Source organism: Myotis nattereri, assembly GCF_964212035.1.
Source record: "Myotis nattereri genome assembly, chromosome: 5".
Lineage (NCBI taxonomy): Eukaryota > Metazoa > Chordata > Mammalia > Chiroptera > Vespertilionidae > Myotis > Myotis nattereri.
This window is the reverse complement of record NC_138080.1, coordinates 104,186,381-104,200,215: the sequence shown is the minus strand read 5'-3', so window position 1 is coordinate 104,200,215 and position 13,835 is coordinate 104,186,381. Positions and strand designations below refer to the sequence as shown.

Sequence of the window (13,835 nt, the reverse complement as noted above, 5' to 3'; positions counted from 1 at the left end):
CCTCCTGGCAGCGTGGAGTGGGGGCCCCAGGTCTCAGAGAGTGGGACACAGGGGCTCTGTTTGCTGCTTTTGCTGCTCCCCCACTGGGAGTCTACCTGGGGATCAGCCTGGTTTTCCTCTGCAGGCCATTACTTGAACTTCCTCCTGTCCTGCCAGTACCTCGAACAAGACTGCGGAAGGCAGCCCAGCCGCCACCTTAAGGGTGTTTTAGTCACTCCCACCTACAACCCCGGCAGGAAGGACTTCGTTTCCTGCTGCCTCCCAAAGTGGTGCTGTCGGGGGCATCCACGGGTAAGTGTTTCTGCTCTTGTCTGCCGACCTGAATTTCATAGGAGAGACTTATTTTGCTGGACTTAGTTGACCTCTTCTACCCCTCTGCATAAGTAGCATTGGTATTTATTTATTTTTTCGAATAGACTTTCTTTTGAGAGCACTGTTAGGTTTACAGAAAATGGGGAGAGTTCCCACACACCCAGCCTCACAGTGTCCCCTATTTTTAACATCTTGCTTTGGTCTGACAGATGTGTTGCAACGGACGAAACAAGATTAATAGATTATTTTTAACTGAAGTCCATAGTTTACATTAGCTGTCACTCTTCCCACGGTACAGTTCTGTGGGTTTTGACACAAGTATAATGTCCTGTATCCTGCAGAACAGATTCACTGCCCTAAAAACCCGTCAGTAGCATTTTCATATGGATTGGGCTTCTCTGGCATGCCAGGGAGAGAGGGACATCCTGTCTGCTCATACGGAGTTCTCTCAGGCTGGTACACACACAGACCAGGGATTACAAACGCAGATGTAAGGATGGGAGCGTGACCGGCAGCAGTCTGGGAAGACAGAAATTGGACAGTGCTATTGAGACATTCCGGAACCGAGGGGACAAGCCTGGAGGGGCCCCAGAGCAATGGGCCTGACCCCACTGGGCTGCTTATTCCCTAGGCATTTGCTAATTCTTAAAGGACAGTTCAAGAGAAATTAGGCCAAAGCCAAAAGGTCGCAGAGCCAAACAGAGTTTTCCGCAGGCTCGCCAAGGCAAATGGAACACTTCCATACAAGGAGCAATCGCCCAATAAAAGCCAAACCCCAACTAAGTGCTGCTTGCAAGCATAAGGGCCCAGGAAAGGTCAAAGTGAGAGGATGGAAAAGGATACAGGATGCAAACCCAAATCAACAAAAGCCTGCATGGCTATTTTAACAGCAGATATCAGAGACTTTCAGGCAAGACACTTTGCTAGAGAGGAAGAGAGAGCTTTCGTAAGATGCAACGATTCTAAGTCAGTGTGCACTAATAATACAGCTTCAAAATACGCATAAGGGCTGACAAAACTAAAATGAGAAGTAGCAAATTCACAACCATAGCTGGAGATTTAAAAGCACCTCTCCAATCACTGATAAACAACAAAAAATCAGTCAGGGGGCAGGAGATGTGAGTAACGCAGTTAACACACTTGGCCTCATGGACACACACAGGGCTCTTTCCCCAACAATCACAGGATGCCACGCGTCCTTTCCAAGTGCACATAGAACATTTCACCGAAACGACCCTTCCTGGGTCATCAAGCCAACCTTGACAAAGTGCAAAGACTTGAAATTGTGCAGGGTGTTTTCCATCCAAAGCGGAATTAAGCAAGACATCAAGAGCAAGAAGAGCCCTGGCTGGCGTGGCTCAGTTGGTTGAGCATCCTCCCACGCACCAAAAGGCTGAGGTGCGATTCCCAGTCAGCCCACATCCCAGGTTGTGGGTTTGGATCCCCCGTTGGGGTGTGTGCAGGAGGCAACCAATCAATGTTTCCCTCTCCCATCGATGCTTCTCTCTCTCCCTCTCCCTTCTCCTCTCTCTGAAAATCAAGAAAAAATATATTTTAAAAAGAAAGAACAAGAGGAAAATGAGGAAATCTCAGAATGTTTGGAAATCAAGCAGTATGGTTCGAATTCCCAAGTTACCCATGTATCCAGAAAGAAATCTCACGGAAATTAGAATGTATTTTGAACTAGATGACAATGAAAACATGGCATAGCAAAACTGGGGGATGCCTCTGAAACGCTACCGAGAAGGGAGTTTGAAAGATCATGTTATACTTGAGCTACAGATAACTTAGGTGATCGTGTGCAGACAACGGAATGCTGTGCTTCCTCGTGACACCACATATCTAGTGTCGCCAGTGGTCCATTTTCAGTGCTGCCTGAGCTGTGTTGCTTCCATTGGAGACGACATCAGCGATGGCAAGCCGGCACCTGAAAATGTCACCTTTGCTCTCCCCTTAAAGATGGTTGATTGGTTTGTTCTGCAAGGGTTTAGCACCATCATTCTGATACCCCAATATAATGGGGTGAAGATCCTTGTTGGTGCCCATGTGGAGCAGAGACGGGAAGGAATTCTGTTTGGTCCTGAAGGCTAGCCTGCAGGCGGAGGCTCCGGCGGCCCACACCAGCACACACGGCTCCTCAGCTCTGAATGTTACAAACTCACCACGGGCCCCGGGAGCGCTGAGCCGAGCCTCGATAACGATTTCCTGAGTGTTCCAGACATTTTTTTTTTTTTTTTAGTCTTCTTGGTTCAATAAAACTCAACTCATTTTTGCTCCAAGCATTTGTTCTCTTTATCTTGAAACCCTCCTGCCTCTTTTAAGCAAAATTAAATTTATACATTCCTCATTCATTCCCACCTCAGTCCTCAAAATGCTCTAAAAAAAAAGTCCTATAAAAAAAAATCTTTGAGTACTGCTACTTCCATCAGATGGAAGGTTTTCAAGATCAAATGACTTGAACATTTTCCATACACAGTGTATTTCAGTTCTCTGACCTCTCTCCCCACGCGAGGGTGTGTGGGAAGGGATGTTGGATGCACCTTGCAACTTCTTGGGAGGGTAGCGATGGAAACGTCATGAAATTATTGAAAGCCCACAAAGTCACTACCCAGTTTGTGACAGCAGTCACAATGCTGCTGTGTAACAGCCACGCATTTTTCACGGAGACTGAGGACACAGAGACACTCCTGGGAAAGAAGTGAGGCGTGTAGAGGCCAGGGCTGGCAGAGAGAAGGAGCCCCATGCGATGTTGCAGGAGAAGGAGGAGCAAGGCCAATACATGAGGGACCCACCCGTGTGTCCCCTCACCTCCCACGCAATGCTTTCGTGCAGCTAAGACCCTGGCCAGACTGCAAAACAGAAATGCCAGGTTCATGGTAGCATCTCCCAGGGGCAGAAATCTCCAGGCGATGTTTCAGGCGATGGGCCTCTTTGGCAGCTCTGGCAGGGACCCCAGCTCCAGGGAGCAATTAGTCCAATGAGGCCCAAATCCTGCCACCACAGCAATCAGGCCACACGGGGGACACCTCCTGCCTTTTCTCCTTTGGTCTCAGCTGGACACGGCCCTGAAGTTCCAGCACACGCAGGCGGCCGGTTAATGGCGCGGGCACTGTGTTGGGGACAGAGGGCATGTGGGTCTAGATTCCTGCAGGAAATAAGAGGATTGCATGGGTGGGATTTTGTTGCTCCTTTTGAATGGGAAGCAAAAAATGACAATTCATTGCAAATGGGGGTGGGAGGCGTAGTGTATTTCAGTTCTCTGACCTCTCCCCACACCCTCACGTGGGGAGAGAGGTCAGAGAACTGAAATACACTGTGTATGGAAAGTTCTCAAGGGCATTTGTAGTTTTAAGATGGAAAAATGAAGATGCAGAGAGAGCTCGAAGGAGTTTCTCAAAGGAAAAGTAAAATTGCCACGTGAACAGAACTTATCTCAGGTGGGCTCGCAAACATGTCAAACTCGCGGCATGTTTAAACGAGGCTTGCGGCCCGCCGGCTGCAAGTGTGGCATGCTTGATTTTCTCATCCATGGAAACGCACAAGATCAAGGTCAGGCTAAGGTGTGCACGCCTGTCTTTCAGCCCAGACAGCTTCATGACTTGCCAGGCGGTGGCACCTCTACAGAGGTCTCGCTTTGGTGGGCTGTGAAGAGCCTAAACACTGGCTCTTGGGACTGGGGAGAGCCTGGGGGGGGGGGGGGGGGAAGAGGAGAGCCCGATTAACAGCATTTTCTAATTTCCTGATGTGAATAGTCTCACCAGGGCCTAGTTCAGGATCAGCGTGAAGTCGCTGGATATGGATTTGGGAAGGGAAGTGCACGACCCCAGGCCGACCCGGCTCCCTCACACATTCCTGCTGTTTGAGGAGAGTGGGCACATGTTCAACACTCCCAAACCCTTGTGCTCAGGTCCTCAAACCAACTTCATACTGTAGGCTCAGCACCTGAAACCCAACCAAATATACCCTTTCTTTGTTGTTAGTGTGAAAATACACTTCTGTACACCACCTATATATATATAAAAGCCTAAGCGACCGTTATGACCCGTCAACCGAATGACTGGTCGATCAGTTGCTATGATGATGCACTGACCACCAGGGGGCAGATGCCCAATGCAGGAGCTGCCCCCTGGTGTTCAGTGTGTTCCCACAGCCAACCTCCTGTGGCCCCTCTCCCTGGCCTGCTGGCTCTGATGACCCTGATCGCCGGCCAGACCAAGGGACCCCATCCACGCACGAATTTGTGCACCAGGCTTCTAGTGCAAAATAATCCCAGGCGGGGAAATACTGGAGCTTGGCCAGGTGAGCATTGTCTGGAATTCAGTACTAATATAACCTTGGATTGAGTGTCTATGTTGGGAAGTGCAGAGAGCATGGTAATAATTTCACAATCGATCTAATCATCTCACTGTCCCTAGGAGAGATATGGTTATCAGACTAATCATACCCTCCTATAATCTAAATGTGATGTGTTACGTGCTCCCTGCACATAGTAGGAGCTCCAAAAGATGTTATTCCACGTACTATGACTATGATTTTTAAGGGTCATTCTCCACAGTAGAATCCAATATTCACATCTGTTAGCTAGTTTCTAGGTCTAGATTATGCCTTTTCTGATGGATCTAGGTCAGCGGTTCTCAACCTGTGGGTCGCGACCCCTGTGGGGGTCAAATGACCCTTTCACAGGGGTCACCTAAGACCATCCTGCATATCAGATATTTACATGACGATTCATAACAGTAGCAACATGACAGTTATGAAATAGCAATGAAAATAATTTTATGGTTGGGGGGTCACAACATGAGGAACTGTATTTAAAGGGCCAGAAGGTTGAGAACCACTGATCCAGGTAATGAAATGTGCTTCTCTTTAACACAGGAAGATTTTCTCGTTCTGGGATTCCCTCTGTCAGAGGCACCCAGGGGCCAGTTCCGTTGGCCATGAAGTGGCGTAAGTGAGCATTGTCAATCTGTATCAACGGCGGCGGCGGACACGCGCAAACACAAGACTCTGGGTGAAGGAGCACCGAGCACCTGGTCCGCAGGTGCGTGGAACAGCGCAGAGCACTGTGGGTGGGGGACACAGGAAACACAGGAAACACGGCCTGGAGCCTGAGCACGCGGGCGTCACCACGTAAGCCCTTGAGAAAACGCCCTGCCTCCTCTCCCTGGGAGTTACTACACGGCCCCAGTCCTCTGCCCTTAATGATCCAGGCGGTCAGCGTGTGAACTGCTTTGGTCCATTTCTTAGCTGGAGAAGGAAGCTGGACACCACCCCCAACTGGCGCAGAACAGCCCAGCGCCAGGCCTGCAGCCAGGTCGTGGGAGAGCGGGCGTCTCCGAGGCAGGGAGGAAGCAGCGAGGTGTCATCTCCAGGCCTCGGCTCGGCAGCCTCTTAACTGTGCGCTAGATAAATGAAGCCTGGGCAGACACACCTTGAATTATTAATGAAGTTATTCAGCCCTGATTGCTTCCCTCTTTTGGGGAAAGGTTACTCACTCCAATGCCTTTGATTAGACTACACAATACATCACAATTGGGCCTATTTTATGTGCAACTTTATAGTGATAATAGTTCTGTCTCATTTAGAAGCAAATCAGACATTATGAACTTCGTGATTTATTAATGTATTGATTTCTATAAATGTCAGCGCAGCTCACAGCCAGTCAGAGAGCCCGGGAGCAATCAGTGAAGGGCCAATAAAAATGGAAAATGAAACCATCATTAAAAAAAAAAAAAGGAAATACTGCCTACTTACAAGGCCCGCCGCCTCTTGGAATTGTTTCAAGACTCAGATCATTACATGAAGGCCTCCTCCACCCCCACGGAAGCGGCCTGCGCGTGGCTGTCTGGGGGAGCTCTGTCTGCCTGTTCTGTTTGGGCTGAAATAAACAAGAGGTGGGAGTCGGACCTGGAGGAAGCCTGGGGCCCTTGCCCAGACCCCTCACTCCGGAGAAAACAGGAGGACAGGGGTCCCCCTCCATCAGTTTGCTCCTCTACAAACCACCGCCTCCCTGCTGAGGAATCTTCAGGATAAAGGCCCGGGTTCCCCAGCTGTCATGGAAGGGTCCGCTCTGGCGCCCAGGTTACCTTTCTAGCACAGTTCCCTGCAATTGCCCAGCGTGGGTTTTCTGTGCAGCCACTGTCTGCTGGTGTCTGGACTCCTGTCTCTGCCAGAGCATGGGATCAGCGGACCCCAACCCCCGCTGCTCTCCCAACCTGGCTTAAGAGCCATCCCCTCTGGCAGCTCTCACAGAATGCCACGCGGAAAGCTCTCTTTCTGTCCAAATTCCAGAAGCACTTACCTTCGCTCTATATAAAAGCCTAAGCGACCGTCGCAACTGAAACAACCAAACGGATGACCCGACAGGCTGCGTGGGGCAACCAGGCCGGCAGGGGGGTTAGTGAGGGGTGACCAAACGACTGAGCAGCAGGCTGCGTGGACAAACCAGCAGTCAGACATCCCCCGAGGGGTCCAGGATTGGAGAGGGTGCAGGCTGGGCTGAGGGGAACCCCACCCCCCACGCACGAATTTTGTGCACTGGGCCTCTAGTCTTCAATAATCACCAACAGACACCCGATCTACCTTTGGGGGTTGGAACTTTCTTTTACTGGAGTGGGGTGGGGTGAGGAGATGGTGCCTTGTTCCTATTTGGTTGGTTTTTATTTTTTGTATCTCACTCCCCAGGTGATGTCCAGTGTCTGCTTTGCACTTAGTAGGTGCTTAGTAAGCACTCATTGTTTGCTAACATTGTAGAGCTACAAGGAGTAGAGCTACAAGGAGCTAATTAGGAAATACATGAAGAGCCTTGAGACAGCAGCCAAGAGGATATCTGGAAAGCATTTGGCTAATTAGCGGCCAATTCCGTCTTTGGACAGCTTTCTTTGGGAATCCTAGTCTGGCAGCCCTCAGGGTACAGCTATTGTCTCACTTCTTTTAACTGTGAATCTTGTCAACATTTATTCCACATAAAAGATGGATTTTTAGCTTCTCTTTAGAATCTGAAGTGATAGCTATGCAGGCCTGCATTACCACCTGGCAGCAGCTGGCTGGAGCTGAGGAGCAGTGGCTTGCTTTAGACAGGCATGAGCTCACTAATAAACCGCAGTCCCCACTACTCCCTATTACCTCTCTACACTAAGACCAATGGACAGTTGTTATCCATCATCACTAATCCACATGACCTGCCTGAGTCTGCAATCCCTGTTTAACAACCCTCCTCCTCCACACCACGTTTTTCCAGGTGACTTTCGTGCGTCCTGTGATCATCTAAAAGCATGACAGAATTTCATGTTTTGGATCCTAGGCAACATGGAGAAAAAGGGTGTCCTGTGGTTAGAGAGGGCCTTTCCCGATTTGGGCTGTGCCAGATGTTTGCTTCTGTGCTGCTAACATCACACGTCAGGAATGGGATAGACTGCCCTGTTTTACTAGGAGAAATGGAATCAGAGATCCCTGGGGTCACAAAGACAGCGAACAGAAGAGCAAAGACTAATCTCATCCTCTGATTGACAGTCAGATGCTTTCTGACATCAGGGTTCATCCTGTGGGTCCCTGAGGGGCCTGCTCATGTGTCTCTGTGGTTCTCTGTCTCAGCAAGTCAGGGACCAGCTTCCTCTATCCGCGCTTTCCACATTGCCAGCGCTTGAGGATTTGCAGACCCAGTCTTAGGTGGCAGAAGGGGAGAGGCCAAATAGTTTTAGGGGTCCCCTCCTCCCCTGCCTCAAGCTGCCCGCCATCCATTTAGCATTTCCAATTCTGTTTCCCTTTTCTGAGCACGAAAGCAGCCTTCACCAGGTAACAAAGCTATGTAAGCCACAGAGCATACGAATTACAGGGAGATGCTTTTATCCTGCCCTCTAACATCACAGACGTGGCTGACCTGTCCAAGATCACACACCGGATTCCTGGCAGAGCAGGATTAAACTCAAGTCCGTCCTTCTGCCAATTCAGAGTTGTTTTCACAACGCCATTCACTCATTCGACAAACAATTGCTGACTAGCTACTGCGTGCCAGCGACTGCTCTAGGCCCTGGGTGGTGGAGAGCAGGGGTCGGAGGTGGTGCTGCGTGCTGTGGATGAAAAATAAAGCAAGTCACAGCGCTAGAGAGAAGCGGTCATGGGAGGCACTATTGTACACACGGGGGCCAGGGACGGCGCCCGCAGCTCCAGGGCTGGAGGCCTGCCTGCCTGGCGTCAAGAATACAAGAGGCTGGAGAAAGTGTCCGGGAAGACTTTTTCTAGCGAATCAGGAACTTCCTCTTTATTCTTATTTTAGTTGGTCCAGGAACCTGCAGGGAGAACTAGGTCCTGGTAGTCATAATTAAAAGGGAGAGATTAAGCATGTAAAATAAGTGTGTTAATTAGCAGAATCTAGGAAGGTAGGAAGCAGTGGGACCAGGTTAGGGATGTGAAATGTAACCTTGTATACATTTCAGATTATTTCTCAGAAATATTCCTAGATGAGGAGAAAAGCAGGTTTTGTAAAATAAGAAATATCTGTCTATCTATCTATCTATCTATCTATCTATCTATCTATTGATCTACCTCTAGAATATCATACATAAACATCTTAGCAATGATTATCTTCGAGAGTTTGGATTTTGAATGGCTGTTACATTCTTTTTTTTTTTTTTTATAATATGGAACGCTTCACGAATTTGCGTGTCATCCTTGTGCAGGGGCCATGCTAATTTTCTCTGCATTGTTCCAATTTTAGTACATGTGCTGCCGAAGCGAGCACACATTCTTTTGAGACTTAAATGAGCTGATGAGTGGAGGTGTACCTGGCATGCAGTATACGCTTCATAGATGCTACACAGCCCCCACCTTACTTGCCCCGAACCTGCAAAGAAGAGGGAAAAAGAAAGACACAGCCTGGTTAGAAGTGGTAGGTTGGATACTCTCCATTCTGGAAGAGGCATTTCTGAAACACTGTGTGTGTGTGTGTGTGTGTGTGTGTGTGTGTGTGTCTTCCATTGACCAGAACAGCAGCTGACAGCTGACATTTCAGAAGCATTTCCTAGGTACCAAGCCTGCATCTAGAGTTTCATGTGCATTATCTTTCCAAACCCCTGTGAGCTCCATGCTGCTACCCTTTTTAAAGACAAAGGACCTGAGATTTAGAGAGGTAAGGTGACCTGCCCAAGTCCGCACAGTTTGACACGGCAGACCTGGGACTGAAATCCAGGTCTGCCTGACGACACACCCCGTGTTCTTAACTGCACATCACGTGTGTGCGCGCTATAACCCCATCGAACTGGGTGAAAATTCCAACTTTGCCACTTGGATGCGATCCTACCCATGTCCCCGGGTCCTGTGAGGACCAAGTGTGACAAGGCATGCGAGACCCGTGCCTGACACCCCGCAGTGCTTGCGCGTGCTGTTCCATGCTCCCTCATTTGGGTCCCCAAGGGGCCACTCCATGGCACCTGGGTCTGCTGGGGAGGGGTCCCAGAGCTCCGCTGCTGAAAAAGCAATTTTTTTTTCTGTAGCTGTGCAGCTAGATCTTTAATATTTAATTAGGGAGACCTTCCGCTTGGAGAGAGGGCAGGACTTGTTATTAAATCCCTGCTGCTTGGGCTCCCTCACTCGCCCGTGGGATTATTCATTCATTTCCAGTCACACAATTTAATATTGCAGCAGCTAATGGGGAGATGTTGATAATTTGTAAAGCTGGTTGGTCCCCAGGCCATTGCAGGAAGCTCTGGGCCTGGGCCTGACGCGGGGCTCAGGCAGATTCCTGGGAGGCGAGGGCTCCCCGGCGCCTCCTTCTCATTATCGGCAAACATCCCCGATGCCCCTGAGATGCCATGGGGAGCCAGGAGGATCGGAAGGACGTTCGCTGCACAGTCACAGCCTCTAGGAGTCAGGATCCTGGGACACCTGGGTACACTAAAGGCTTTTTGTGTTAAACTTGGCACCCAGGGTTTGTGTTAATCAGGTGCAGTAAGGCATGGGAATGACTGTCAATGACAAAGAAGTTTACACTCACAGGTCCCTAAAAACAGGCAGCATGCACGCCAGGCAGGGCCACAGGAAGCACCAGGGCTGGTCAGGAGGCGGGGGGAGGAGAGGGGGGGTGACCCACAGCCGTTATTGGGGATTTCGTGGGAAGGGACTGGTGAGGCCCCTCAGGTATGCGAGTAAGTTTAGGATTAGAAAGAGTGGAGAATTTTGGCAGCCTTTGAGCTGGGGAGGGCTGTCTAGTTGTCCAGTACCTGGCCCTGGGGTGACTTAGGGCAGAGGGAACGCTGGCTTGGTGGGTGCGAGTTAGATAAAGGAGATGGCTGGGGCACGGGCCAGATTGCTGGTTTGCATATCGAAGGCACACTTGCAGGGGAGTTATTGGCTAGTCCCAGGAACAGCGGCTCTGGGAGGCGAGGGGCCATCTCTCCAGGATCAAGGCCCCAAATGCAGGAGCATCAAGAATACAGAAAATAAGAAAATGCAGTCCTTGGAGTTTGGTTCTGCAGTCAGACAGATGTGGGCCCAAAATGCCTCCTTTGGCATTTCCTCGCTGGGGTGTTAGGCGTGACCATCCCTGGGATCAAACTGAGGTACTCAATACCTCCCCCCGCCCCTACACAGACTATAGCAAAGCTCCAGCCTATAGGCTCAGCCCCCCCCAGAGGGTTCTCTGCAGGAACAGGCAGAAGGGCCTTTGTCAAACAGCCATCCAGAGGGCACGGACCATGGAGTGCCTAGTACGTGCCAGGCACGGGGACGGCAGTGGGACTGCGATGGTGAGCAAGGACAGGTGTGGTTCTTGTCCCCAGTGAAGTCACAATTTGGTGCGAAAGGGACTTCACCTAAGAACCACAGACACAGGTATCAATTGTCACCATGAGACGCGCTGCAAGGGGGCGCTATTGGGTGCTACGGGAGGGAGTGGCAGGGGGCTCCGGTGTACTGTGGGCAGTCAGGGTGTGATGACAGCCTGAGATCTGAAGGGGTGGGGGAGCTCACTAGAGGGGAAGTGTGTGTGTGTGTGTGTGTGTGTGTGTGTGTGTGACATTCTAAGTGGGAGGGAAGATGAGCTGGAGCTTCGCAGGACCCTCCTGTGTAGAGGCTCTGGGGAAGGAGAAATCAAGGTTCAAAGGAAGTCCATCTGAACGTGCCCTTGCTTTAAAGCCTCCGGTGGCTCCCCACTGCCTGCGGGAGAAAGGCCATGCTCCGTAATGAGCAGGCCAGGCCTTTCATGATCTGCGCCCTGCTTAGCTCTCAGGTTCAGATACACATGGTCTCTCCCCCCCACTGTCCCCCTGCCCCCCACACTCACTCTCTCCAGTGCTTGCTGTTCCGCCAACACGACTTCCTGGCGATGCTTTCCTGCCTTTGCACCTGCTCTCGCCTCTGCCCGCTGCCTGATTTCCTTCCCTGTCTGTGGGTTACATCCCGGTCTCCTTCAGATCGATCCCCTTGCACTGCACACCTCCAGGGGACACTGTTTAGACGACAGTGTGAGTGGATTCTGCTGGGCTTGTGCAGCCGCCATAAAACGTCACCTTGAGGGCCACTTCCTCAGACACGGACGCTCTGCTGTCCGCCCCAGGCAGCATCGGCACAGGGGATGGTCGGCACAGAGAGGCTCTCCTGTCCCCCTGACCAGGGGCTCCTCAAGGCTGTGGCAAGTTCAGTCACTCATTTAACCAATAGGTGCTGAGCTCCTATTCGGTGCCAGGTACTATTCTAAGTGCCAGCAACGTGGTCGCAGAGAAGTCAGGCATGTGCTCAGTTCAGCAGGACTGGCACGTTAAACACATAATCACATACATGAATATGCAGTTATGAGCGGTCTTAAGTGCTATGAGGGAAGAGTGGGGGTGGGGTGGGGAAGAAGAACCAGCAAGAACTGATTTGAGTTAGAAGGAAGGAGAGTCTGCACCCCTCAGTGGTTGAGTGTTGACCCATGCACCAAGAGGTCACTGGTTTGATTCCCGGTCAGAGGACATGCCCAGGTTGCAGGCTCAATCCCTGGAGGGGACTGTGCAGGTGGTAGCCGATATTTCTCTCTCATTTCGATGTTTCTATCTCTCTCTCTCTTCCTCTCCCTTCCTGTCTCTCTAAAAATCAATAAAAACACATTAAAAAAGAATAAAGAAGGAAGAAGAGCCTGCAGACATACGACCTGAAGTGTGAGGGTGAGAGAGTGGTAGGAAGAGTTTCCGAGAAAGTGAAGAGCATGTGTAAGGACGATAAGATGAGCGTGACCTTTTGAGGACCTAACTGGAGGCCAAGTGGTGGAGCAGAATGACCGAGGGAGGAAGTGGGGTCTGGTAACTGGTCAGATCAGTCAACTTTGGGTTTCCACCTTTCAAACAATGGGAAGCAGAAGTATCACATTTATAATTGCCCCAAACTGGAAACTGACCTAAGGTCCATCAACCGTAAAATAAACACAAGTTCGTAGCATATTCACACAATGAAATGCTACACAGTGATGTGACTGAATTAACTGCAGCAGCATCCTCCAGTGTGGATGACCCCAGAGAGTGCAAGTAAAATCGATCTTTGCTGTTAGAAGTCAGGATAGCGGTTATCCTTGGAAGTAGCGATTGGAATGGAGCAAATAAAGAGCCGCTGGGATGCTGTGGTGGTGGTGACTTGTCTCCTCCTTCTGTTTTAAATCTGGGTATCGGTTACATGGGTTTTGGTGCACATTATCTCTCTATATAAAAGGTTACTATGCTAAGTGTCCGACCATCCAGGTAATTATGTCACATAGCATTGCCCGGCTTTCTCTCCCTAGCGACCAACCTCCTTGTAGTTGCTTCAGCCCAGGAACACTACCTGCTTTATAGCCAGCTGGAAACATTTCATACTTTAACCAAATATCTGTGAAGCGTTTTCCCATGCCTCATCTCATTTGACCCTCACAGAAGTCCTGGAGTGGGTAGATAGGAGACTCGGTGGAATCCTATTTTCTTTTCATTAGAAACTTGACCCGACTGGAAAGAAGTAAGAAATGATAGACCTTGAAAATGACTTCAGGTTTTCTCACTGCACAGAATATAGTCAAACACTGCTGCAGTTAAATATTTTACCCTTTGTTCTCCCTGCATGATCTACAATAATAATGTGCTTCGTGTTGATATTTACTGCTGTGTTGCTGACAACTACCTGAAAGAGAAGTTGGGGTACTTTACCGGGCTGGAAAAAGTTTAGCTACACCAGAAAGCAGGCGTAATGAGGCAAGTTTATTCTTATGTATAAAAGGCTAAGTTGACTCACGCATGTGTGATACATATAAAGCTCTCGCTGGCGCCAATCACACGCGTGTGTTTGGATCTGTCATTGTCGATCGTGAATTTGGTTGACACTTCTATTATAGCGAAAGGGCGAATAGCGATATTAAAGTATTTCTTCCAATCAATTTCCTTTCAATGAGCATGAATCCATGTACCTAGCCACTAATATTTCAATAAGATGCAGACAGACCTGGTATGAGAGTGCTGCAACTGGCTGAAAGAGCATCTCTAAGGTTCTGTTTTGCCATGTGAACTCTGAAGGATTTGGGGATGTAT

The 13,835-nt window shown here is 49.8% G+C and overlaps 1 protein-coding gene across 5 annotated transcripts in view; it reads right to left on the bottom strand.

The window, feature by feature from the left end:
• KCNIP1 (potassium voltage-gated channel interacting protein 1) overlaps positions 1 to 13,835 on the bottom strand; it is a 250,342-nt gene that overhangs the window by 13,235 nt on the left and 223,272 nt on the right. The gene's annotated exons all lie outside the window — the stretch shown is intronic.